The sequence below is a fragment of the Ovis canadensis genome, chromosome 7 (genome assembly GCF_042477335.2).
Source record: "Ovis canadensis isolate MfBH-ARS-UI-01 breed Bighorn chromosome 7, ARS-UI_OviCan_v2, whole genome shotgun sequence".
Taxonomy (NCBI): Eukaryota; Metazoa; Chordata; class Mammalia; order Artiodactyla; family Bovidae; genus Ovis; species Ovis canadensis.
Genome location: NC_091251.1, coordinates 86,177,943 through 86,205,769, shown reverse-complemented (window position 1 = coordinate 86,205,769; position 27,827 = coordinate 86,177,943). Strand labels below are relative to the sequence as shown.

At 41.7% G+C, this 27,827-nt stretch overlaps 1 long non-coding RNA gene across 1 annotated transcript; it reads right to left on the bottom strand.

Moving 5' to 3' along the window:
• Positions 1-138: 138 nt before the first annotated feature.
• LOC138931579 (uncharacterized) lies at positions 139-27,793 on the bottom strand. The gene is made up of 4 exons (XR_011446623.1): positions 27,693-27,793; positions 12,155-12,263; positions 2,317-2,485; positions 139-252 (listed from the first exon to the last, which is right to left on the bottom strand). It is a non-coding gene; the product is annotated as an uncharacterized lncRNA (long non-coding RNA).
• Positions 27,794-27,827: the final 34 nt, after the last annotated feature.

Below are 27,827 nucleotides of genomic sequence, written 5' to 3'. Positions count from 1 at the left end.
TGCACTTTCAAATTTATTACGGTATTACTATGCTAATCCTGCAAACCCCTCCCCACTCCCTGCCGCTGCTGCCTAAAGACCCTGATGCACCACTCTTAGAGGAGACACACCCCTCCTCCCCTCTCCTGGCTGACTCACCTGATGAGTTAAGATGAATGCCTATTGAACTGGACACTGTGGCAGATGATGCTGGAGGAAGAGATTTGGTCTCGTCCTTATAGGGCTTGCACTGTGCTAGATGAGCCAGGGTCTCTAATAAAAATAATAAATGTACAGAGTGAACAAGTAGGCGGGAGGAGAGTGTGATTCATTCTTTTCTCAGGCACAGGTTAAGAAAAGATGATGCCTGGACTGTGTTTGGAAAGAAAAATAGTTTACCCGATAGACTGGAGATCGGGGAGAGAACAGCAAGGAAGATAAATCAGGCAGAAGGAATAACATGTGCACAGGCGCAGAGGCATAAAATTCATGGTTAATTTTAGTCATGAGCATTGGACTAGGGGCTTTCTGAGATTCTATGCAAATGCATTCACAAAATATTTCAAGGGGTGAGCTACCTCTGCAGATGGTTCATCACACCTTCTGTCTTGATTTTTCACTGCTTTAGTCTGAGGGTTGTGTTTCCCTGAGCCTCTTTTCTGGACTCAATAACATGATATAATAGCTGAAATTGTTCATTTCTCTTCTGGAGAAATATCCCTTGATATTTTCTGGAGAAAATCAGGGCCTCACTGTTGATTCACCCTGCAATTGTGCATATTCAGAAGCTCTTCATTCTAAGGCTCATGCTCTTCTCTGACATTCAGAGCATTTGCAAGATTATTTCGTAGAAACTTAGCGGTTAGTGCTTAGCTTTCCTTTTCTAGTTAATAGCAGGTTGGTTAGTTTTCTACCCTCTGTCTTTAGTCCCTAGCTTAGGGACAATGCCCTGCTCATTTAGCCTTAGTCATTCTGTGTTTGTTTTTTTAATTCCTATAGCCTCCTCATTGATTAAACTAGACTGTATTTATAAAGTTCCTCTCTGTGCTTAGATTTCTCTTCTCTTGGCAGGAACAAAGGCTACATATTTCCTTGCTGCTGCTGCTGCTGCTAAGTCGCTTCAGTCGTGTGCAACTCTGTGCGACCCCATAGACGGTAGCCCACCAGGCTCCTCCGTCCCTGGGATTCTCCAGGCAAGAATACTGGAGTGGGTTGCCATTTCCCTCTCCAATGCATGCATGCTAAGTCACTTCAGTCGCATCTGACTCTGTGCGACCCCATAGACGGCAGCCCACCAGGCTCCCCTGTCCTTAGGATTCTCTAGGCAAGAACAGTGGAGTGGGTTGCCGTTTCCTTCAGGGCTTTGCAAATAATGTAGTTTGGCTCAGGTGTTGAATGAGCTCCTAAAAGGAGGTTTAACCCAGTATTCTCTCCTTGGAGACCTTCAGTGGCTATGAGTCTCACAGTGCACTGGACCTGGCATGATTTTACTGTCACCTGGCTGGATAGAGCTGCCACACTCCACCTGGCAACTCCTTTTAAATTTGGATTGAGTTTTGTGAGCCCTGAAGGCTATTTTGGATCCAAGCACCAACTGTAAGCGCCTGCCAGTACGGGGCTCTCTCTGTTTCCTTTGTAGTTTGCTCACACACCTCAGCTGTTACATATAGATTACAGTTTACATTTCTAACTGTACTATTAACTGCCGCTACCATTTGTATTGGCCAAAGCCAAAGAACTGAATTATTAAGAAGTGAGTCTTGGGATTTCCCTGGCAGTCTGGTGGTTAAGACTCCGAGCTTCCACTGCAGGGGGCACGAGTTTGATCCCTGATTGGCGAACTATGATCCCACCTGCTGAGCAGAGTGGACAAATAAAAGAAAAAGAAAAAAAAGGGGTGCGTTTTGTGAATGCTCTCTCCTCTTCACCAAGCCTGCTCACTTGGCATGGAGTCTTTGATAAGTTGCAACTTTGAGTGCTGTGTCCTTGGCATCATCAGGACCACACATATGTAGCCAACAATAGATCTTTAGCTCCTCCTAGATTCGGAGTACTTATTCCCTGCAGCAGTGTGGTCCCTTTGCTTCTCTTTCCTGCCACACCTGTTTTGATACAATCAACCACTTGCTCTAGGATCTAGGTCTGATCCCCGACCCTTCAGAGAGACCTATGCTCTCTGAAGCAGTTTTAGGAAGAATCCTCCAGGCAACTTTGTGCAATAGCAACCATTAATCCCAAGAGGAAACAGAGGACACAGGAGAAAACAGAGATTCGCAGAAGTAAAGTTACTTTTGGTTCCAAGATTAAGAACGGGAAGTAGCTGGCTTCTGTTCTGACCTGCTGACATTCTCAGGATTGTAGGTAGGAGGCTGTAATGTGATCTATGTGGTTAACAGTGTGGACTCAGATGTCAGATTGCCTGGGGTTAAGTCCTGGCTGTATTAGTTGTTGCTTCTGTGGTTTGAGGGACAAGTCACATAATCTCTCTGTGTCTTGGCTTCCTCATCTGAAAAAAAAAAAAAATGGAGCAATTAATAGCCTTTACTTTTTCGGTTGTTCTAAAATTTAATGAGTTGATACAATTGAAGCATGTAGCAGAGTGCTTGGGACATGAAAAGTCCTTGATAAATGTTAGTTGTCATCATCATCATTGTCATCAGTGGAACTGAGTTTGTCAGGTAGTAGAAGTCAGATAAAATGAGGCCCACGACCGTTCATCACTGATCACACAAATTTGTTGCTTCCATGGTGTTTTTCAGTGTTCACAGAACTTTCACATTTATTATCCTGTGTGATTCCATCACTCTATTGGCTGGTGTAGTCAGTTATGCCATCTTCATTTTATGGAGATATTCAACTGTACTTAGTGAGAGTTATGTGCCAGGCACTGTTATGTTCTGTAAACTCAAAGATAGAAAGATAGCATGGTTCCTGCTCTAGGTCAGTAAGAGCTATCTTTGGGAGTGGGTTTTGAGAGGCCTTTTCTGTTTCTACACTTTGTTTAAATTTATATGATAAAAATATATTAACTTTATGGTCAGAAAAGTACAAGGTGTGGCATAGGGGATGTGTCTAATGGGGAGACAGGGGTGCAAATTACTGATTATAGTATAATTGTCACAGCAGAGGTGCAGATAAGGGTCAATGGACATGTAGGAGTTTCAGGAGGAAAGTCAGAGGAGTGGCATTTAACCAGGGACAGGAACTTTAGGAAGTTTGCAAGTAAATGAAGAGAGGAAGGTATTCAAGCAGAGGAAGCATGAATGACTGTATTATAGCTTCAGAAAATTATGAACCATTCAGTGTTGCTTGACACAAAGTGAACAGCAAATGATATAAATGGCAGTGTGGAGCTTCCCAGGTTGCTCAGTGGTAAAGAATCTGCCTGCCAAGCAGGAGACGCAGATTGGATCCCTGTGTTGGGAAGGTCCCCTGGAAGAGGAAATAGCAACTCACTCTAGTATTCTTACCTAGGAAATTCCATGGACAGAGAAGCCTGGTGGGCTGTAGTTCATGGGGTCACAAAGAGTCAGACACGACTTAGTGACTAAATAGCAGCAGCAGCAACAGTTGGCAGTGTAGACAAGGGGGCGATTATATTCTAAAAGGCTAAAATTGTCAAACCAATACCAATATCAGAACTTCAGTCTTTTGACCCAAGTTTAGCATATTTTCCATTAAACCATGCTGACCCTTCTACAGAGCAGTTTATCAAAGGTCCCACTCTTTATTGATTTGCTAGTGTGAATTTAAATTCTGAACTAAGAGAATGGGAAAAAATTTCATATAGTCACTAAACAACTTAACTCTGTCTTTCCTCTCTTTGGGGAGATGTGCCTATTAGAAGATAATTTTCTCTTGAATTCCATCTCTTCATTTGACAATGAGAAGAGCTATGAAATTTGGAAAAGAGCTAGTTCATTCATTCTTCAGATATGCACAGAGCATAGATTCTACCAAGCAATTTGTTCTAGTGCAGATATCCTTTATAAATTCACATAATTTTTAAAGTCTAAATTTAATTTTCTTTGATACAGTGTAATCCCACTTCTCCTTTCATAAGATATATAAAGTCCAAAGATGTATGGACAGCAGCCTTTCACAGTAAAAGCTTGCTTTCTCCATGTGACAATAACTACCCTCAGTGTGTTTAACACTCTTTGCTTCTACACCCCTGTCCCCAACAGAGGGCATCAGTCAGCCTAATGCACAGCAAACTGGTCATCACGGATTCTTCCATTTGGGGTGACAATGCTTTTGCTTCTGATGCTCTCTACCCAGGGCTCCTGCTGTCTGGCAGAAGAGAAGGGAAAATACACTATTACCTACACTGCACTACACTATTAGCGCCCTCTCTCGGCTTTTCCTACCTAAAGCACTATCCTGTCAATTTGGCAGGACTTTATTAGTATTCCAAGGGCTTCCCTGTTTGCTCAGATGGTAAAGAATCTCCCTACAATGTAGGAGATCCGGGTTTGATCCCTGGATCAGAAAGATCCGCTGGAGAAGGGAATGACTACCCACTCCAGTATTCTTGCCTGGAGAATTCCATGGACAGAGGAGCCTGGTGGGCTATAGTCTGTAGGGTTGCAAAGAGTAGGACATAGCGGCTAACACTTTCACTAATTTTATTAGACTACCAAGGGTTTTCTGAGCTCCCCAAATCCTCGTCATTAATATGATCCTATGTTACCAGCAGAGATTTAGTCTGAATTCATCCTAGGGATGTTATCATCGTTCTGGCAAAATTCACGTCATTGAGTGTTTCTTTGCCATCTGTGTTCTACTTCCTGCTTGTTGGAACAAGAAGTGCTAAACTATTCTTTCTCATCAGTGACAACACCCACTTCTGGGGTTAAGTTCAATCTTTTAAACTATAACCAGAAGCATGGTCTTTTACTCATATACTCATTCATTTATCCATTTTTTGCCTGTTTATTCAATGCCAGCCACTGGCAGCCTTAAGTAACTACTTGAGGCACAGTGCTGGACAAAACAGAAAGATCCTTCCGTCATGAATCTTCTGACCTAGTGACCCTGATGGGGGGTGGTATTAAAAGTGAAGAACAGATTATTAATTGAGAATGGGAGGAAATGGAAGCATTTACACTTGCCATCATTGTAACTGATGCATTTTAAGTAAAAAGTTTAAACACACTTTAATTGTTATAGAGGAGCATGGATTGTTATTTTCAATTTTATTAGAGGGAAGGCAATATACTGTCTCTTAACATATTGCAGGAGAGTCCATGAGAATGGGGCTATTTGTTTAAAAGATAACTTGTTCCTTAAAACACTAAATATGGTCCATATGATCCAGCAATCCCACTTCTGGGTATATGCTGTTGTTCAGTTGCCCAGTTGTGTCTGACTCTTTGTGACCCCATGGACTGTAGCATGCCAGGCCTCCCTGTTCCTTCAGTTCAGTTCAGTCGCTCAGTCGTGTCCGACTCTTTGTGACCCCATGAATCACAGCACGCCAGGCCTCCCTGTCCATCACCAACTCCAGGAGTTCACTCAGATTCATGTCCATCGAGTCAGTGATGCCATCCAGCCATCTCATTCTCTGTCGTCCCCTTCTCCTTCTGCCCCCAGTCCCTCCCAGCATCAGAGTTTTTCCCAATGAGTCAACCCTTTGCATGAGGTGGCCAAAGTACTGGAGTTTCAGCTTTAGCATCATTCCTTCCAAAGAAATCGCAGGGCTGATCTCCTTCAGAATGGACTTCTTGGACCTCCTTGCAGTCCAAGGGACTCTCAAGAGTCTTCTCCAACACCACAGTTCAAAAGCATCAATTCTTCAGTGCTCTGCCTTCTTCACAGTCCAACTCTCACATGCATACATGGCCACAGGAAAAACCATAGCCTTGACTAGACGGATCTTAGTCAGCAAAGTAATGTCTCTGCTTTTGAATATGCTATCTAGGTCGGTCATAACTTTTCTTCCAAGGAGTAAGCGTCTTTTAATTTCATGGCTGCAGTCACCATCTGCAGTGATACCATTTCCCAAAGTTTGCCCAAGTTCATGTCCATTGCATTGCAGATGCCATCCAGCCATCTCATCCTCTGATGCCCTCTTCTCCTGCTGTCTTCAGTCTTTCCCAGCATCAGGGACTTTTCCGATAAGTCAGCCCCTCGCCTTAGATGACCAAAATACTGAAGTTTCAGTTTCAGTATCAGTCCTTCCAACAAGTATTTAGGGTTGATTTCCCTTAAAATTGACTGGTGTGATCTCCTTTTTGTCCAAGAGACTCTCAGGCATCTTCTCCAGTACCACAGTTCAAAGGCATCAATTCTTCAGTGCTCTGCCTTGTTTATAGTTCAGCTCTGACAGCTGTGCATGACCACTGGGAAGACCAGAGTCTTCTTGACTACATGGACCTTTGTCAGCAGAGTTATGTCTCTGCTTTTCAACACACTGTGGGGTTTGTCATAGCTTTCCTGCCAAGACAAACACCTTCTGATTTCATGGCTACAGTCACCATCCGCAGTGATTTTAGAGCCAGAGAAGAGGAAATCTGTCACTGCTTCCACCTTTCCCCCTTCTATTTGCCATGAATAATGTGGCCATCTCACACGCTAGTAAAGTAATGCTCAAAATTCTCCAAGCCAGGCTTCAGCAAAATGTGAACCATGAACTTCCAGATGTTCAAGCTGCTTTTAGAAAAGGCAGAGGAACCAGAGATCAAATTGCCAGCATCCACTAGATCATGGAAAAAAGCAAGAGAGTTCCAGAAAAACATCTATTTCTGCTTTATTGACTATACCAAAGCCTTTGACTGTGTGGATCACAATCAACTGTGGAAAATTCTGAAAGAGATGGGAATACCAGACCACCTGACCTGCCTCTTGAGAAACCTATGTGCAGGTCAGGAAGCAACAGTGAGAACTGGACATGGAACAACAGACTAGTTCCAAACAGGAAAAGAAGTATGTCAGGGCTGTATATTGTCACCCTGCTTATTTAACTTCTATGCAGAGTACATCATGAGAAACGCTGGACTGGAAGAAACACAGCTAGAATCAAGATTGCCAGGAGAAATATCAGTAACCTCAGATATGCAGATGACACCACCCTTATGGCAGAAAGTGAAGAGGAACTAAAGAGACTCTTGATGAAAGTGAAAGAGGAGAGTGAAAAAGTTGACTTAAAGCTCAACATTCAGAAAACTAAGATCATGGCATCTGGTCCCATCACTTCATGGGAAATAGATGGGGAAACAGTGGAAACAGTGTCAGACTTTATTTTTTTGAGCTCCAAAATCACTGTAGATGGTGATTGCAGCCATGAAATTAAAAAGACACTTACTCCTGGGAAGGAAATTTATGACCAACCTAGACAGCATATTAAAAAGCAGAGACATTACTTTGCCAATAAAGGTCCATCTAGTCAAGGCTATGGTTTTTCCTGTGGTCATGTATGGATGTGAGAGTTGGACTGTGAAGAAAGCTGAGCGTTGAAGAATTGATGCTTTTGAACTGTGATGTTGGACTGCAAGGAGATCCAACCAGTCCATCCTAAAGGAGATCAGTCCTGGACGTTCTTTGGAAGGACTGATGCTAAAGCTGAAACTCTAGTACTTTGGCCACCTCATGTGAAGAGTTGGCTCATTGGAAAAGACTCTGATGCTTGGAGGGATTGGGGGCAGGAGGAGAAGGGGACGACTGAGGATGAGATGGTTGGATGGCATCACTGACTCAATGGACATGAATCTGAGTGAACTCCTGGAGTTGGTGATGGACAGGGAGGCCTGGCATGCTGCAGTTCATGGGGTCACAGAGAGTCGGACACAACTGAGCGACTGAAATCAACTGAACTGAACTGAATGGGGTCGGATGCCACGATCTTAGTTTTTTTAATATTTAGTTTTAAGTCAGCTCTTACATTCTCCTCCTTCACTGTCATCAAGAGGCTGTTAAGTTCCTTGCTTTCTGCCATTAAAGTGGTATCATCTGCATATCTGAGGCTGTTGATGTTTCTCCCACCTTATCTTGATTCTAGCTTGTAACTCACTCATACTGGCATTTCTCACAATGGCCTCAGCATATAGAATAAAAAAACGGTGACAGCAGACAGCCCTGTTGTACACCTTTCTCAATCTTGAACCAATCAGTTGTTCCATACAGGATTCTAACTGTTGCTTCTTTACCCACATACAGGTTTCTCAGGAGACAGGTAAGATGGTCTGGTATTCCCATCTCTTTAAGAATTTTCCAGTTTGTTGTGATCCACACAAAGGCTTTACTATAGTAAATGAAGCAGAAGTAGATATTTTTTGGAATTCCCTAGCTTTCTCTATCAGAGAAGGCAATGGCAACCCACTCCAGTACTCTTGCCTGGAAAATCCCATGGATGGAGAAGCCTGGAAGGCTGCAGTCCATGAGTTTGCTGAGGGTCAGACACGACTGAGCGACTTCACTTTCACTTTTCACTTTCCTGCATTGGAGAAGGAAATGGCAACCCACTCCAGTGTTCTTGCCTGGAGAATCCCAGGGACGGGGGAGCCTGGTGGGCTGCCATCTATGGGGTCGCACAGATTCGGACACAACTGAAGTGACTTAGCAGTAGGAGTAGCTTTCTCTATGATCCAGTGACTGTTGGCAGTTTGATCTCTGGTTGCTGTTCCTCTCTAAACCCAGCTTGGACATCTAGAAGTTCTTGGTTCTTATAATGCTGAAGCCTAGCATGCAAGATTTTAAGCATTGCCTTAGTAGCATGGGAGATGAGTGCAATTGTCTGATAGTTAGCACATTCTTTAGTACTACCCTTCTAGGGAATTGGTAGTACTAAGCTCCCAGTCCTGTGGCCACTGCTGGATCTTCCAGATCTGCTGACATATTGAATGCAACATCTAGATGGCAGCATCCTTTAGGGTTTTGAATAGTTCTACTGGCATTCCATCACATCCGCTAGCTTTATTAACAGCAGTCCTTCCTAAGGCCCACTTGATTTCACTCTGCAGAATCTGGCTCTGGTGGCTGACCACACCATCATAGTAATCTGGTTAATTAAGATCTTTTTTGCGCAGTTCTTTTGTACAATTCTTCCATGTATTCTCTCCATCTCTTCTTGATCTCTTCAGCATCTACTAGGTCTCTACCATTTATGTCCTTTATTGTGCGCATCTTTGGGTAAAATGTTCCCTTGATATCACCCATTTTCCTGAAGAGATCTCTAGTCTTTTCCCTTCTGTTGTTTTCTTCTAGTTTTATACACTGTTCATTGAAGAAGGCCTTCTTGTCTCTCTATGCTGTTCTTTGGAAATCTGCATTTAGTTGGATATACCTCTCTCTTTCTCCCTTGCTTTTTGCTTCTCTTCTTTCTTTAGCTATATGTAAGCCTCCTCAGAGGGAAGGGCTTCCCTGATAGCTCAGTTGGTAAAGAATCTGCCTGTAATGCAGGAGACCCTGGTTTGATTCCTATGTCGGGAAGATCCACTGGAGAAGGGAAAGGCTACCCACTCCAGTATTGTGGCCTGGAGAATTCCATGGACTGTATGGTCCATGGGATTGCAAAGAGTCGGAGACGACTGAGCGACTTTCCCTTTTAGAGAACCACTTTGCCTTCTTTTCTTTTTCTTCAGGATGGTTTTATTTGCTGCCTTCTGTAAATTATTACAAACTTCCATCCGTAGTTCTTCAGGCATGCTGCTTACAAGTTCTAACCCCTTGGATCTATTCATTACTTCAACTGCAAATTCATAGGGGATTTGAATTATGTCATACCTGGCTGGTCTAGTGGTTTTCCCTGCTTTCTTTAGTTTAAGCCCATATTTTGCTATGAGATGCTGATGATCAGAGCCACAGTCAGCTTTAGGTCATGTTTTTGCTGACTGTATAAAGCTTCTCCATCTTTAGCTATAAGAATGTAATCAATTGAATTTCAGTATTAACCATTTGGTGATGCTCATGTGTGAATTTGTCTCTGGTGTTGTTGAAAAAGGGTATTTGCTATGACCAGTACATTCTCTTGGCAGAATCAGTTAGCCTTTGTCCTGCTTCATTTTGTTCTCTCAGGCCAAACTTGCCTGTTACTCCAGGTATCTCTTGACTTCCTATGTTTGCATTCCAATCCCCAATGATGAATAGAACATCTTTTTTTGGTGTTAGTTCTAGGAGGTCTTCTAGATCTTCATAGAACTGATCAACTTCAGCTTCTTCAGCATCAGTGGTAGGGGCATAGACTTGAATTACTGTGATATTGAACAGTTTGCCTTGGAAATGAACCGAGATCATTCTGTTATTTTTGAGGTTGCATCCAAGTACTTCATTTCAGACTCTTTTGTTGATTATGATGGTTACTCCATTTCTTCCATGGGATTCTTGCCCAGAGTAGTAGATACAGTCATCTAAATTAAATTTGCCCATTCCTGTCCATTTTAGTTTATTGATTCCTAAGATGTTGAAGTTTATTCTTATCATCTCCTGCTTGATCATGTCCAGTTTACCTTGATTCATAGACCTAACATTCTAGGTTCCTATGCAATACTGTTCTTTGCAGCATCAGATTTTACTTTGATCACCAGACACATTCACAACTGAGCATCATTTCCGCTTTGGCCCAGCTGCTTCTTTCTTTCTGGGGCTGTTAGGAGTTCTCCTCTGCTCTTCCCAAGTAGCATATTGGACACCTTGAGACCTGAGAACTCATTTTTCAGTGTCATATCTTTTTGTCCTTTTATACAGTTCATGAGATTCTCATGGCAAGTATACTGGGGTGGTTTGCCATTCCCTCCTTCAGTGGATCACATTTTGTCAGAACTCTCTGCTATGAGCCATCCATCTTGGGTGGCCCTATACGACATGGCTTATAGCTTCATCAAGTTATGCAAGCCCCTGCTCCATGACAAGGCAGTGATCCATGAAGGAGATATATTCCAGAAGAATCAGAAGCAGGATCTTGAAGAGATATTGGCACCTCTGTTTGTCACAGCATTATGCAGTCGCCAAGAGGTGGAAGCAGTCCACCATTCAGCTGTAGACCGATGAATGAATAAAGGAAATATGATATAAACATACAGTGGGACTTCCCTGGTGGTCCAGTGGCTGAGAATCTGCCTGCTGATGCGGAGATCACGGGTTCGATCCTTGGTCTGGGAAGACTCCACATACTTTGGGACAACTAAGCCTGGGGCACCACAACCACCGAGTCAGGGCACCCTCGAACCTGTGCTCTACAACAAGGGAAGCCACTGAAATAAGAAGCCCATGTGCCACAGCAGAGTAGCCCTGCTTTCTGAAACTGGAGAAAGCCCTCACATAGCAATGAAGACCCAGCGCAGCCAAAATTAAGGAAATAAATAAATAAAAATTTAAAAAAGATCCTGCTTCTATCCTCCAAATACATTAAAGAAAATACCATACAATGGGATATTATTCAGCCTTAAGAAAGACGGAAATCCCATCATATGCTACAACATGGACAAACTTTGAGGATATTATATTGAGTGAAATAAGCCAGTCAGAAAAGGACAAATACTGTATGATTTCTCTTATATGAAACATCTAGAACAGTCAAAGTCATGGAAACAGAAAGTAAAATGGTGGTTGCCAGGGACTCAGGGGAAGGAGAAATGAGTTGTTTGATGGCTAAAGAATTTCAGTTTTACAAGATAAAAAAATTTTAGAGATCCATTACAGAATAATGTGATCATGGTTAATATATTGAACTGTACACTTAAAAATAGTTGAGGGAAAGCTTTGTATTATGTCAGTTTTTTGCCACAATTAAAAATTTACAGAGGTAATTTTTAAAAGTTAACATGGTTACCATGGAAACAACTATGGGTGTGATAGAAGGAGTGGTGAGTTGGGGTCAGTTAGAAGACTGAAGTTATAAACCGAGCCTTGCCAGTTCCGAGCTGTGTGACTATGACCTTGGACTTGCATTTAACCTCTAAGCCACAGTGTCCTCCCTGATCAAATGGAAATCATGTCACTACTTCGAAGAGTTTTGCAGGTAATCATCTTACAATTTTTAAAATTGCACTATTTAATTTTTAGTGTTTATAAAAAGGTGAGTTTTTCCAAAAAAACTCAAAGAAAAAAAAAGTTCTGTGGGGGTTAAGTGATATAGTGAGATGATGTCTGTGCAAGCTGGCAGACCTAAAGCACTGTTAGTTGGTATGAGATGGGTTTCTCTATTATCTGGCTTCCCCACTGTGGCATCTGGCCATACCTGGACTTGGAAGGATGTTGAGGCACTGTGTGAGATAACTGAGCATCTCTTTTCCATTTGTCCTGCTATTTTCTTCAATTCCAGGTTACAGATTTTAAGAATAGAGTGCCTAAAAAAAAAAAAAAAAAAAAGAATAGAGTGCCTAACCTGGTTGCTGATTCTGTTACCCGCAACCATTTTTTTTCCCTGGCTGCACCAGGAAAAATCTTTGTTCCCCAATCAGGGATTGAACCTCCACTCTCTGCAGAGGAAACACAGAGTCTTAACCACTGGAACACCAGGGAAGTCACTCAGCAACGGTTCTTCTGACTTCTCTCCAGGCAAGTTCTACTTGCCTCCCTTTTCTTATTTTAGTTAATCTAGTCATCGAGTTGGAGAGATTAAATACAAGCATGAGGAAATAGAATTGCAATGCAAGATAGTGGGATAACTACTAAGACTCTTAGAGTACTGGGACCCCTTCTTTGGGGAATGGAAGGAAGGGTTGGCCTTTCTGATGGGAGGAAACCTCTTCGAGCAAAGTTGGGAGATAAAAATAGATGAGAAAAGTTTAAGGGACAAAGAGCATACAAGTCTGCTTGAATTAATGAGCTTGAATGATGAGAAAGAGGTATAGATAATGGGAGGGACTTCAGTAGAAGCTGAGGGTACTGGATTTTATGCAGTGAAGAGTTTAGTCATTTCAGTTTGAGAGTGGAAGTTTGACCTATTTAGTGTGGGTTTTAGATTAAAATGATTCTTGGACCTAATGCAATTACAATAAAATCTCGATAAGCTATTTAGGAGAGCTATAACATGATTCCGAAATTCAACTATGCAAGTCATCAGGTGAGAATAAGGAAGAAAAAGACTTAAAAGTCTAATGAAAATGGACTTGTCATGACAATAAATGATGGTGGGAAAATTGGTTATTTATAACAAATCAATTTAGGTTCTTATTTAGGTTCTTTATACCATATGCCAAAATTAATTCAAGCTCAATTAAAGGATATAGTATAAGAGAGGAATAAAAATTAGAAGGTAATGTTGATAAATGTCTACTTTCTGAATGAGAAAGGATATTTTTGGACATCAGAATCTCCTGTATACTGCTGGTGAGATTGTAGATTGGTACACACATTTAGGAAAGCAGTATGCCCCTATCTGGTTGAAGTTGAAGAGGACATACCCTTTGACCTGATGCCTCTTCCAGATATGCACACTGGAGAAACCACAGTACACAAGGAGATGTGCCCAGGAATGTTCACAGCGCCTCTGTTCAAGAAATAAAATGCTGGGAAACAATCCAAACATCACAAAATAAGAGGATGAATAAATGGCAGAACATGTGTAAGTAGAATGCTATATAGCAGGGAAAGTGAATGATCCAAAGCATCTCTATCAACATGGTTAATATCATGTTGAGTGGATAATTACGTCATAGAAGATAAAGTACAGTATAATACCAATTATATGCAATCCTAAAATATGAAAACTAAAGAGCCTCTTGATGAAAGTGAAAGAGGAGAGTGAAAAAGCTGGTTTAAAACTCAACATTCAAAAAACGAAGATCATGGCATCTGGTCCCATCACTTCATAGCAAATAGATGGGGAAACAATGGAAACAGTCACAGACTGTATTTTCCGGGGCTCCAAAATCACTACAGATAGTGACTGCAGCCATGAAATTAAAAGATGGTTGCTCCTTGGAAGAAAAGCTATGACCAACCTAGACAGCAGAGACGTTACTTTGCCAACAAAAGTCCGTCTAGTCTATGGTTTTTCCAGTAGTCATGTATGGATGTGAGAGTTGTACCATAAAAAAGCTGAGTGCTGAAGAATTGATGCTTTTGAACTTGGTATTGGATAAGGCTCTCAAGAGTCTCTTGGACTTCAAGGAGATCAATCTTAAATCAATCCTAAAGGAAATCAGTCTTGAATAGTCATTGGAAGGACTGATGCTGAAGCTGAAGCGCCAATACTTTGGCCACCTGATGTGAAGAACTGACTCTTTGGAAAAGACTCTTATGCTGGGAAAAATTGAAGGCAGGAGGAAAAGGGGACGACAGAGGTTGAGATGGTTGGATAGCATCACTGACTCGATGGACATGAGTTTGAGCAAGCTCCTGGAGTTGGTGATGGACAGGGAAGCCTGGTGTGCTGCAGTCCATGGGGTCTCAAAGAGTTGGACACATCTGAGTGACTGAACAGAATCGAAAATATGAAAAAAGTACTATGTGATGTTTAGGGACATGTACTTAAATATGACATCATGAGAATAAAAGCCTCCCAGACTCAGGGTCATGGTAACCTTTGAAAAGAAAGGACATGTTGGGAGACCATTACATAAAAGACTTCCACTGTAATTTTTTTTTTTTTTTGACCAAGTCATGAGGCATGTAGGATTTCAGTTCCTTGACCAGGAATTGAAACTGGACCCTCAGCAGTGAAAGCTTGGAGTCCTAACAACTGGACCACTGTTTAAGGGAATTCCCTAAAATGTTTTGTTAAATAAAATGTAAGATGATGCCTATTCTTTATAAAAATTAAAATAATATCTCAATATATAATTTAAGCTTTATCATCTTCCTCTGAGCCATGCCCTCAAATATTCACTGTTAATAGTTCCAGGTATATTTTTCCAGATCTTTTCTAGATATCTATATACCTATCTATACATCAGGTTTCTCCTAATATAAATGGGGGACTACCTTATCTAAAAAATTTTATGATTCTTGCTTTTTTCACTTACTGCCATAGACACCTTACCATATGAGTGCATATACATCTCCCTTATATTTAACAGCTACATAGTATTCCATAGTGCTTCCCTGGTGGCTCAGAGGTTAAAGCGTCTGCCTGCAATACGGGAGACCTGAGTTCAATCTCTGGGTCAGGAAGATCCCCTGGAGAAGGAAATGGCAACCCACTCCAGTGTTCTTGCCTAGAGAATTCCAGTATGAATGTACCATAATTTATTTTACTATCCCTCAACTGATACATATTTAAGTTGTTTATATTTTTTTTGTCATTAAAATTATTCAATGAGTATCCCTGGTAAACCTTAGGAGTGTTTTTGTTTGAATTATTTCCAGAGGGAGGAATTTTTAAGGCAAAGACTTTCCAAGAATTTATGCTTAGCAATGAAAGAAATCCCAAAGGAAACCTGGTATATTCCTGTATGTAAATCAATATATAAAAAATTCATATAAGTAGATCATAAAAGCATTAAAACTGTAATAGAAAAATAAGCAATGAACACTAACAAACCATTTGCAGGAAAATAAATATAAATGACTACTAAATATGGAAAATATTTTAACTATTCTAGCTCTATAATTAAAGAGATGAAAGTTGTAATTAGTTTCAAATTTGGGACCTATCAACTTAGACAAGATGAGAAAGGGAGTAATAGTTTTGGCAATGTAGCAGAACTTAATCAAGGACTTAACAAATACTCTTCTCCCCAGACCATTAATTCCACTATTATAAATTTAATTTGAGGAAAGAAAATCAAAGATGTCATAAGCAGATAGTCATTGCATGTATCCTGGGGTAACGGCTCCTTTTCTTTTTTTCTTTCTCAGCACACATGGAGACAACAGAAAGCCTCATCGCTCATTTTGTGCAACAATCCTCTGATGTCCTGGCCACAGCTGACAGGACCAGCCGTGGGGAGGACCTAGGTTGGACCAGAGTCCCCTCCCCAGGGAGTCTAGCCTAACTTCTGGATACTGTCTTAAATGGAGACTGAAAGCGTGAGAGCTTGATCTGCCTTTTTGCACCATGTAGCCTGGTCTTCAAAGAAGTGCCTCTTTAATGAGAGAAAAAAATAGAGTACAATCACTGCAAGGGACAGAGACAAAAAAAGACCTCAGGCTTTCCAGTCCTGCTGCTAGTCCCTGTCTGCTGAGGCTCTGTGTTCCCGCCCAGAATTTTAATAACAATTCATCCCTTTTCACACCAGCTAAATCCCTGATAAGGCTCCTGCTGCTCTTTTATTGTTATTATTTATTTTTATTGCAGTATACACTTTGCTGTACAGTAAAGTGAATCAGTTATACGTGTACATATATCCACTCTTGTATTTTAAAAAGATTTATTGTTTGATTTTATTTTTTTGACTGTGGTGGGTCTTGGTTGCCGCATGTGGGCTTTCTCTAACTGGCAGAAAAACGGAGACTAGCTGTGATGCATGGGCTTAGTTGCTCCGCTGCATGTGGCTTCCTCCCAGACCAGGGATTGAATTGGTGTCCCTTGCATTGCAAGGCGAATTCTTAACCAGACCACCATGGAAGCCCATATCCACTTTCCTTTAGATTTCCCTCCCATTTAGGTCATCACAGAGCATTGAACAGAGTTCCCTATGTTATGTAGTAGCACATACACATCAATCTTAATCTCCCAGTTCATCCCACCTTCCAGGCCCCTGCTGCTCTGACTCAAGAGAGAGAACCTAGATTCTACCTTGTTCTGCAATATCCCAGCACACAGACAGTGAAGGGGAATGAGCATCCTAATTCCTAACTCTGAAGGTGGACTGGGGAAGAGGATAAGGAATGGAAGGAAGAATTCAACATCAGTTGAGCACTTATTAATAAAATGAAAATAATTTATGTGACTCATTTGGATATTTCCTGGCTATAGTAAAGAATACTTTAAACGAACAAGCAAACAAATAAGATGCCGAGCCAGGAATGGATGAGAGCTCTGAGTGTCACAATGTTTAGCTTATATACCACGCCCTCTTTTTCCTTTATTATTATTATTTTTCCATTTCCTAGTCACAAGGTTTTACACTGGACTCAGATGGTAAAGAATCTGCCTCCAATGAAGGAGACCTGGGTTTGGTCCCTGGGTCGGGAAGATCCCCTGAAGAAGGAAATGGCACCCACTCCAGTATTCTTGCCTGGGAAATCCCATGGAGAGTGCAGCCTGTCCATGGTGGACCACAGTCCATGGGGTTGCAGACAATCCAACAAGATTGAGTGAGTAAAACTTCCCTTTTCACTTCACTGGGCTCCCATAATAATTAACTCTTGATCATAACTTCCTGTAATACACTAGAGTAATATTACTTACTATATCTTATTCATATTTGAATTCCCTTTGAGCACAGAGTAGTTACTTAAATATTTGGAATGAACGCACAAAGGAATGATTAAGTAAAATGATAGAAATTTGGTTAGGAATATTCTCTGATATTAAGTGTTTGAAAGGCTTATTGAAATGTACTGACTTTGATGATGATAATGATTTCTCTTGAAGCTAAGCATTTGCTCCCATCTGCCTCCAAAGCCAGTGACTTTTAGTTAATTTTAACTTTTCCTCTCTAAAGGTCAACACAGCTGGAATTTTATATTTTGAATGAGTCTCTTCCAATGCTTGTTCTTCAAAAATACTTTTTCATAAATAGTTTGTTCCAGTTGCCAACTGATTTGTTAAGCGGGTCACTAACCATCCAAATCTGAGAATATAAGCTTTACTGACTTTGAAACCCATCAGACAGAACGTTTTCAAATATTAGAGGTGGTTGCTGCCATTGTCCCTATTTCAAAGCTCTTTAAGACTAAGGTCTCCAAAGCAGATCTCTTCAATAAGAAGGTTGATTTGGAGCCACACTGCAACCTAACTCCACCAGCAAAGTGCGCTTCTCACCAAAGACAGAATGGAGCTTCTTTGTTGTTTTGGAAAAAGGCTTGACTATCAAGGGAAATGAGTGAGAAAGTTTTCATGTTTTTTATATATTCTATAAAGCACTATATACAAACCAGATTGTATAGACCATTTCCCAGGGGAGACAGGCAGTAAAACAATGAATTTCAGTGCCTGTCTTCTAGTCTTAATTCCTGCCCAAATTCTGCCACTTACTAGTTGCATGATTTTTGAAAATAAACGTTTCTGTGCCTTAATTTCTGTATCTGTAGAATAGGATAAAAGTACTTGCATTAACAAGTTATTTTAAGAATTAAGAGAATACATGTAAATTGTCTGCTCTGATTCCTCGCTTATAGAGTGGGAGTTCACATTGATGATGATGATGGAAGACTTGATCCATTGTTTATACCATTTCTTTCTATATGACACTGTATAGGATATTTAATCTCTGTGTCTTATTAGTCTTTCCTTCTGTAAGATGGAGAAAATAGTAGCCTTGTATTCAATTACTTGGCCATATCATTAGCGAACAAGGATTTAAAAATAGAGGTAACTTGGTACAGTGTGAAAAGGCCTGGCCCCTGGAAGAACTGGATACAAATTGCGGTTCTACTAGTTACTAGCTATGTGGAACTGGACAACTTCCCCATCTCATCTTTCTTATTTATAAAATGAAAATAATATACATCTACAGAGATAGGATTCAAATTAACTAGTGCACAGAAAAGTGAGCTAAATTGCTATGCATGTTTGCAGTTATTATTACCAGTATCATACAAGATTGAGTATATTGTCCTTATTGTTGTTTGTTTTGATAACAGTGTTTTCAGATTTAAGTTCTCACCCTGTTAGTTGTCTTGTCCATAGATAACATTTTAGCAGTGATTAGGGCTTCCCTGGTGGCTCAGAGGTTAAAGAGTCTGCCTGCAATGCAGGAGACCTGGGTTCAATCCCTGGGTCGGGAAGATTCCCCTGGAGAAGGAAATGGCAACCCACTCCAGTATTCTTGCCTGAAGAATCCCATGGATGGAGGAATCTGATGGGCTACAATCCACGGGGCTGCAAAGAGTCGGACACGACTGAGCGACTTCACTTTCACTATTCACTTTTACCTCCTGTTCATAGGTTTTACCCAATTTTATTGATATCTCTTAAGCAATGCTTGCTCTCTATGATAGGTAAGAATCCTGGATGCAATATTCAAACATAGGCTACACTTCCTAAAATATGGCCTGGTGTCTTCAGTGATACAGTAAAAAATAACCTACTGAAAAGCAGCAGTTTGCTAAGAATAAAGCTTATTTTCGTGTTTGGTAGGTCACTGCATTTTCTCATGTAGGTGTATTCTAAGGAAACTTAACTCTATAGGTGTAATTCTTAAAGATATCTGCTTTGAATTTTAAAAATAAAACCCAACAAATAAATTTCACTTGGTAAATTACATTATGAAAGAGTTTCTGGGAAGTTCACTTTAAATAATTTTCTCTCATGCATTGGATCAGAGTTCACCTAAAGATTTCATCCCGTAGAAAACCCCAGATTCAGGGCCTAAGGAGTAAATTGAGGCTTGGAGAGGTTAAATAACTTGGCCTTGCATTATTAGTCAGGATTCTTTTGGGTGTAAGTTATAGAAATTCAATATCAAAGTAGCTTAAACAAAAGATAGACTTCACTGAATCATACAACAGAAATTAGTTGCTGACATAGCTGAATTTAGCAGCTCCAATCAGGTGGTTAAAACTCAGCATTTGCCAATGTCTTCCCCACAGTATTGGCTCCCTCCAGGATGGAGGAGAGGAAGGGAGATGGTCAGAAGTAGCTCCAACTTACATAATTTCTATGGTTTATGATCCAAAAGAAAAAGAGGCATTACTTTCAGTTTTCACAGAGTAAATCTTGCGGAAGATCCAAGTGATCCCCTTGGGTTGTGTACCCATCTCTCATGGTTAACAGTTCCACCAAGACCACATGAAGTGAGGAGTGTAGTTCTCAAAGGAAAAGTGGGCATGGATGGGAAGCCAATATCCACCACACCAAGGCTGGGCCATTACTAGAAACAGGCCTAGGACCTCAGTCTTAGTGCTGTTCTGAAGGTTACAAGGAGAAAGAGAAATAGGTAAGCTTAAAGCAAAATAGCAGAGAAGGCAATGGCACCCCACTCCAGTACTCTTGCCTGGAAAATCCCATGGATGGAGGAGCCTGGTGGGCTACAGTCCATGGGGTCGCTAAGAGTCGGACATGACTGAGCCACTTCACTTTCACTTTTATGCATTGGCGAAAGAAGTGGCAACCCACTCCAGTGTTCTTGCCTGGAGAATCCCAGGGACGGGGGAGCCTGGTAGGCTGCCGTCTGTGGGGTCGCACAGAGTCAAACATGACTGAAGCGGCTTAGCAGCAGCAGCAGCAGCAGCAGAGCAAAATAGTCTGCACCTCTTTTAAAGGTATATAAATTAGAAATGAACATAAAGCTCTGAAATGATGTTAAATGAAATGATCATTTTTTATTACTTTCAAAAGTATGCAGATATTGTACAATGCAAATCCCTGTTATTGCTAATGAATGCTGCCAAATGTACATGATAATTTAGTGTGGAAATGGTTGAAAAGCATGTGGCTCATTTCCTTGTTCCTTGTTTTCTTTTTATCCCAGAAGGGTATTTCAGAATATAATTTTAGCGGGAAAAAAAGACAAAAATTAAAGGAAAATTTCCAAATGGATAAGAAGTATTGAAATGTGAAGACAGTGGATGATTACGGTAATAACTAGTTTCTATTGAACAGTTAACATGTGTCAGGCACTATAGTAAGTGCACACACGAATGGATGCTAAGTCACCTTAGTTGTGGTCTCACTCTTTGCTGTCCTGTGGACTATAGCCTGCCAGGCTTCTCTGTCCCTGGAATTCTCCAGGTAAGAATACTGTAGTGGGTTGCCATGCCCCTCTCCAGAGGATCTTCCCAACCCAGGGATCGAATCCATGACTCTTAAGTGTCCTGCGTTGGCAGCCGGGTTCTTTATAATAGTGACTCCAGGGAAGCCCATAGTAAGTGCATCGTTGTTGTTCAGTCCCTCAGTCATGTCTGACTCTTTAAGACCCTGTAGACTGTAGCACCCCAGGCTTCCCTGTCCTTTACCATCCCCAAGTTTGCTCAAACTCATGTCCACTGAGTCAGTAATGCCATCCAACCATCTCATCCTCTGTTGCCCCCTTCTTCTTTCAATCTTTTCCAGCATCAGGGTCTTTTCCAATGAGTCAGCTCTTTGCACCTGGTGGCCAAAGTATTGGAGCTTCAGCTTCAGCATCAGACCTTCCAATGAATATTTAGGGTTAATTTTCTTTAGGATTGACTGGTCTGATCTCCTTGCAGTCCAAGGGACTTTCAAGAGTTTTCTCCAACACCACAGTTTGAAAGCATCAATTCTTTGGCACTCAACCTTCTTTATGGTCCAACTCTCACATCCATACACGAATGACTACTGGAAAAATCATAGCTTTGACTATATGGATATTTGTTGGCAAAGTGATGTCTCTGTTTTTTTAACACACTGTCTAGGTTTGTCATAGATTTTCTTCCAAGGAGCAAGCGTCTTTTAATTTCAAGGCTATAGTCACCATCTACAGTGATTTTGGAGCCCAAGAAAATAAAGTCTCTCAATGTTTCCATTGTTTCTCCATCTATTTGCCATGAAGTGATGGGACCAGATGCCATGATCTTTGTTTTTAGAAAAGTGAACATGAAAATCACTCAGTCGTGTCCAGCTCTTTGCAACCCCATGGACTATACAGTCCGTGGAATTCTCCAGGCCAGAATACTGGAGTAGGTAGCCTTTCCCATCTCCAGGGAATCTTCCCAACCCAGGAATGGAACCCAAGTTTCCTGCATTGCAGGCGGATTCTTTACCAACTGAGCCACAAGGAAACCCATCCTGAGCTTTAAGCCAGCTTTTTCACTCTCCTCTTTCACCTTCATCAAGAGGCTCCTTAGTTTCTCTTTGCTTTCTGCCATTAGGGTAGAGTCATTTGCATATCTGTTATTGATATTACTCCTGGCAATCTTGATTCCAGCTTGTGTTTCATCCTGCCCAGCATTTTGCATGATATACTTTGCATATAAGTTAAAAGAGCAGGGTGACAATATACAGCCTGATGTACTCCTTTCCCAATTTTGAACCAGTCTGTTGTTCCATGTCTGGTTCTAACTGTTGCTTCTTGACCTGCATACAGGTTTCTCAGTAGGCAGGTAAGGTGGTCTGGTATTCCCTTCTCATGAAGAATTTTCCACACTTTGTTGTGATCTACACAGTCAGGTGCTTTAGTGTAGTCAATGAAGCAGAAGTAGATGGTTTTCTGGAATTTTCTTGCTTTTTTTATGATCCGGTAGATGTTAGCAATTTGATCTCTCGTTCCTCTGCCTTTTTTAAATCCAGCTTGAACATCTGGAAGTTCTCGGTTCATGTACTGTTGAAGCCTAACTTGGAGGATTTTGAGCATGATCTTGCTAGCATGTGAAATGAGTGCAATTGTGTGGTAGTTTGAATATTCTTTGGCATTACCCTTCTTTGGGGTTGGAATGAAAACTGACCTTTTCCAGTCCTGTGGCCACTGCTGAGTTTTCCAAATTTGCTGGCATATTGAGTGCAGCACTTTAACCTTTGAAATAGCTCAGCTGGAATTCCATCACCTCCACTAGCTTTGTTCCTAGTGATGCTTCCTAACGCCAACTTAACTTCACATTCCAGGATGTCTGGCTCTAGGTGAGTGATCACACCATCATGGTTATCTGGGTCGTTGAAATCTCTTTGGCATAACTTTATTTAAATCTGATGACTATCCTGAGTTAGGAAGTATTCTGTTCATTTACAGGCCAGGAAACCCAAGCTGTGAAGAGTGAGAAATCTGGCCCAATTGCTGGCTCTTGGCACTGGAATTCTGCCTTGAGTATAGTATCTGATTCCAGAGTCTGTGTTCTCATCATTATGATTATAATTAGTTACAACTTTAGTCCATTTTTTTTTGTGGCTTCCTCTGTAGCTCAAATGGTAAAGAAACTGCCTGCCATGCAAGAGACATGGGATTGATGCCTGGGTAGGGAAGATCCCCTGGGGAAGGGAATGGCAACCCACTCCAGTATTCTGCCTGGAGAATTCCATGGACAGAGGAGGCTGGCAGGCTATACAGTCCATGGGGTTGCAAAGAATCAGAGGCAACTGAGCAGGGACACACATTAGTCCATTTAATTGTATATAAGTTGACTATTTTACCAGCAAAATTGCATTAATTTGTCTTTTAGCCTATGTGAAAGAAAATGCACTTGAAGCATAGGCTTTCTCGTTCCCTGTTTTTTCCCCCTTTTTTGTTAAATTTCTTTCCCCATCAGCAACATAGGGTCCCTCTTCCTGTTTGATGCATTAGTGACCAAGGACCTCTCACAGCTAGGGATGGAACTGGAACAGCTAAATGTTTTAAATCTCAAGCTATAATTATACACATTAATCACATGAAAAGCCATGTATAACCTATGACTTTTGAGGTATATCTGAAAATGCAACTGCACTGTTTAAATTGTGACCCAAGAAAATGTCACTGCTGAGGGTGTTTCCTGTGGAGGTAAATGTTGTTGAAACAAATATAGCACCAAATTTTCTTGTCTATGTAGCTGTGTATATAATCCTTTTATTGCTTTCCTAAGACAGCAGCTCTTGTCTCAGGCTTTTCCACTATTCTTCCCTTTTAGCTCACAACCAGCTTCATGTACCCTCTACCCCCACTCACAAATTGGGCTCGTGTACCTCTGATGGTACTTATGCTAAGATGACACCTCTGATGGTGTCATCTTATCAGCATAAGTCTTTGTCTCCTGTGGTAGTAGTTTAGTCATTCAGTCGTGTCTGATTCTTTGGGACCCATAGACTGTAGCCCTCCAGGTTCCTCTGTCCATGGGATTCTCCCAGCAAGAATACTGGAGTGGGTTGCCATTTCCTTCTCCAGGGGGTCCTCCTGACACAGGGATCGAACCTGAGGACACGTGTTTCCTGCAATTGGCAGTAGGGTTCTTTACCGCTGAGCCACCATGGAAGCCCTTTCCTCCTATACTTGTTGATAATTGTTTTGATGATAACTTCTGCTTATTATCTTAACCCTTCTTTAGTTCACTAGTCAGTCTGGTGAACTTCTTTAGTTCACCAGAAGATGACAGTCTACATCTTCCAGTCTCATCACATGGTCAGCTCACTAGTAGATTCATGATAAGCTCAGCCTTGGTCTGGGAACTGAATGCTTTCATCTGATACAATGAACAGTGTTTTGTCACTTGATGATGGCTTCCCAGACAATTATAATGTATTTCTTTGTTGTTGTTTTTATATTTTTGTGTAAATGTCTCCAAACCTTTTTGATCATTCATTTCCGTCAGCATATTTTGGGGGAGCAATTATTAACCACATATATGTATATTTATTTATAAAGTATATACATATGCTACCAGCATTAGCTAATAACTCAATTATACTATATGTTCGGGATGAAGTTCACTGTTAATGACAGTGGATATAAATCCACATTCAGAATCTTCTTGATGAGTTTGGTATTTTTTCAAGCCAAAATTTGGTTGAATTTATTATATTAATTTTGAAATGTAGCTCCCAAAAAACTTGATACTATAAGATGTGTCAGTTCTGCCATTTGCTTGTTTTCCTGTGGTATCACTGCAAAGAACCCTGTAAAGCAACTTGGATATTTTCTATGGATTAGTTAGGAAATGACAACCCACTCCAGTGTTCTTGCCTGGGAAATCCCATGGACAGAGGCAGGCTACAGTCTTTGGGGTCACAACGAGTCAGACACGACTCAGCAGCTGAGCTCAATCATGAGTTTCATTAAACCTAGGTAATATATTCAGTAACTTCTCTTAACTGAACCGAGCAAACCGCAATAAATCATTACATGTTGACAGAGATCGACTGAGTGAGACTACCACTGCCAACCCCTGAAAATGGGTAACTCCCACCTTTCCTTGAGGACATCTGTGCTGTTCTAGGTCAAGAGATCATTCCATGGACTGGGTGCAGGATCACTCATTATATATATAAAATATGTAGAATATTAGTTTTTCTTTTTTGATTAGAACTAGGCATAAGGAGGGAGAAGGCAATGGCACCCCACTCCAGTACTCTTGCCTGGAAAATCCCATGGACAGAGGAACCTGGTAGGCTGCAGTCCACGGGGTCACGAAGAGTTGGACACGACTGAGCGACTTCCCTTTCACTTTTCATTTTCATGCATTGGAGAAGGAAATGGCAACCCACTCCAGTGTTCTTGCCTGGAGAATCCCAGGGATGGCGGAGCCTGGTGGGCCGCTGTCCATGGGGTCGCACAGAGTCGGACACGACTGAAGCGACTTGGCAGCAGGCATAAAAGATGTCCCCACACTTTTTACTCCTGCAGCCCAAATGGACTGGGTTGACTTTAAATATAGTCACAACCTAAAAGTTGAGAGTCATATTTTATTTGGTGGGAATTTTTAGGACTTTAAGCCCGGGGAAACAGCATCTCAAGTGACCCTGAGAGAACTGCTCTGAGGGTGGGGGGGAGGAGTCAGGTTATATAGAAGTTTCCAACAATGAGCAGGTGGTTTAAACATCAAAAGATTATTGTTAATTAAGGAAAACCAGATAGCTCATGAGTTTGAGCAAACTCTGGGAGTTGGTAATGTACACAGAGGCCTGGTGTGCTGCAGTCCATGGGGTGGCAAAGAGTTGGACACGACTGAGCAACTGAACTGAACTGAGGATATCTCAAGTTAAGGAATTTAGTGCTTTTCTATATATAGGAAGATGCAAGAGTCTGGGTTCACTGAAATCACTTCTTTCATTTACATCTCAGTTATCTGGGGCCAGTATCCTGCATTTTTTGCATCTCCCCCCTCCCCCATCTGTTCCGCCCCCACCCCCCCCAGCTCCTCAGTGCTCATCTAGGGAATGACTGCAGCCTGAGGGCTTCCTGGGGGTGGCTTCGAAATTCACATTTGGAGAGCCAAAATAGCTGATGGTTGTGACTCCACGGTTTATTGATATGGCAGGAAATACTCCATTTCTCAACTGCTTTGTACTCTCCTGGAACATACATACCCCTTGGATGCCTGGACCTCCTTTAGAAACTATCAGTTCAAGGAACAATCTCACATAGGCAAGGATTTTTCCATTTAAAAAAACCTACTCATTTCAGTTACTCAGCCATTTTATAGAAAGTGAAAGAGTTTTGAAATGAATTGTCTTTATAGAGATCCATAATTTGCAAGCAAAATCCCCACTCTACAAAATGTGAAATATTCTAAGCAACAGCTGTGAGCATTTCAAACAAGCACTACTCTTTGACAGTTCAATTGTTGCCAAGGGAAACTGAGTTGGTTTAAAAATCTTCCCTGGTTTAAATTCTGCATTTACCCTAAATCAGAAATTGAGCAAAGAAGTACTGCATGGCTGGGACACTGAATTTTTCATGAAGACTGGTATGGGAAATTTAGATGTGGAAATGCAAGTTTCTTGAAGGTGGGAGGGAGACTGGTATTCTAGCCAGTTTCATAATGCTCAGGGGAGATGGAACTTTTCAGAGCAAACACAGACACTATAGTGGCCAATCATCTGGAGCCAGTGGGGGAAACCCGCTTCCATCTAAGAGCACCAACTTTTTCGGCTTCCTATATTTTTAATGACAAATTTTTTTTTTCATTCAAGACTCATTTTTGGGGATATGCATAGAAATTTGCAACACTTGAGTGTTAAACAACACAAACAAGAGAAATAAAAGCATTTCTTTTTCCTGCTGTTAGTTGTATGCATGGGACAGTTTTACTTACATGGAAAACATGATATAATGCCAAGTGGAAAAGTTCAAAGTCTACAGAAAGGAATACACAATCAATTTTAAAGAAGAAAATGCTGGAGGGAAGTACACCAAAATGCTAACGGTAGTTGTCTCTGGGTTGAATGATTATAAATGCTTGCTTTTTTTTTTTCATTATCCAAGTTTTGAACATTTGGTACCTTGGCATTTGTACTTAATTTTTTTTTTTTCATCCTCTCAAAAGACAAATGTAGCATGCACTCGAACAGAGCAACGGTTCAAGAATATTCTCTGGTAATGCACCACTTCGGCTGTTCACTCAGTCGTGTCCGACTCTTTGCGACCCCATGGACTTCACCACTTGGCTTAGGGCTCACTAAGAATACAACCATGTCTCTAAATATTTAATCACTTGTTCTAGCTAGAGTTAAGTGAAGCCTTCGCCACAAACTCTTTCGGATCCAACTTGCCAATTAAAAGCTCCCAAACTCCCACGGTTTGGAGCTGGGCTTCCCTGAGCTCTGTGCAGCGGGTTAGCCCAAGCGGCTGTTCTCAGTAAATGATCTCGGGGCTTAGAGACAGCGTTCCCACCTGCGCCCGCCACACCGACCTGGCCCCAACCAGGCTTGCAGCAGCTCCAGGGAGCTGACATTCAAAATAGAGGTTCAGGAAAAAGGAGACGAGGACAAGAGAGAACTCGAAGCGATATCCAACCCTTGGCCGGGTCCCAGGGGTTCGGATTTCGGTGCCAGGCCTCCCACAAGGTGGAGCGGAGAGCGACTGCTGGGGGTTTACGGCCGCGAGCCGCGAAGGGCCCATTTACAGGAGCAGCGGCGCTCGTTCCCGTCGCGAGGGTCAGTCTCACGGCTGAAAGGGGAGGAATCGAGGGCCGGGGATTACCCGACCCTTGCCCTCGGAATCCTCAAGTTGCAGACGACCGCCGCCCAGAGGTTCCGCACTGCACAGAAACCCTTCGTATTTATGTCCGCTGCACACCTCCCGAGCTTTAGCAGCTCCAGTTAGGCCTATTCGCTGCAGCAGCTCTTTTCATCGGCCTACCCCACGGTTTGGCGGAAGCGGCAGCAGCGCGGCCTGAGAACGCGGCTGCATCCGGGTTCTTCTCGCCGTAGTCCAATCCTCGGTCTCCTCTCTTCCCACCCTCCTGTTTCCCCGCCCACCCCCCCCGCCGCCAAT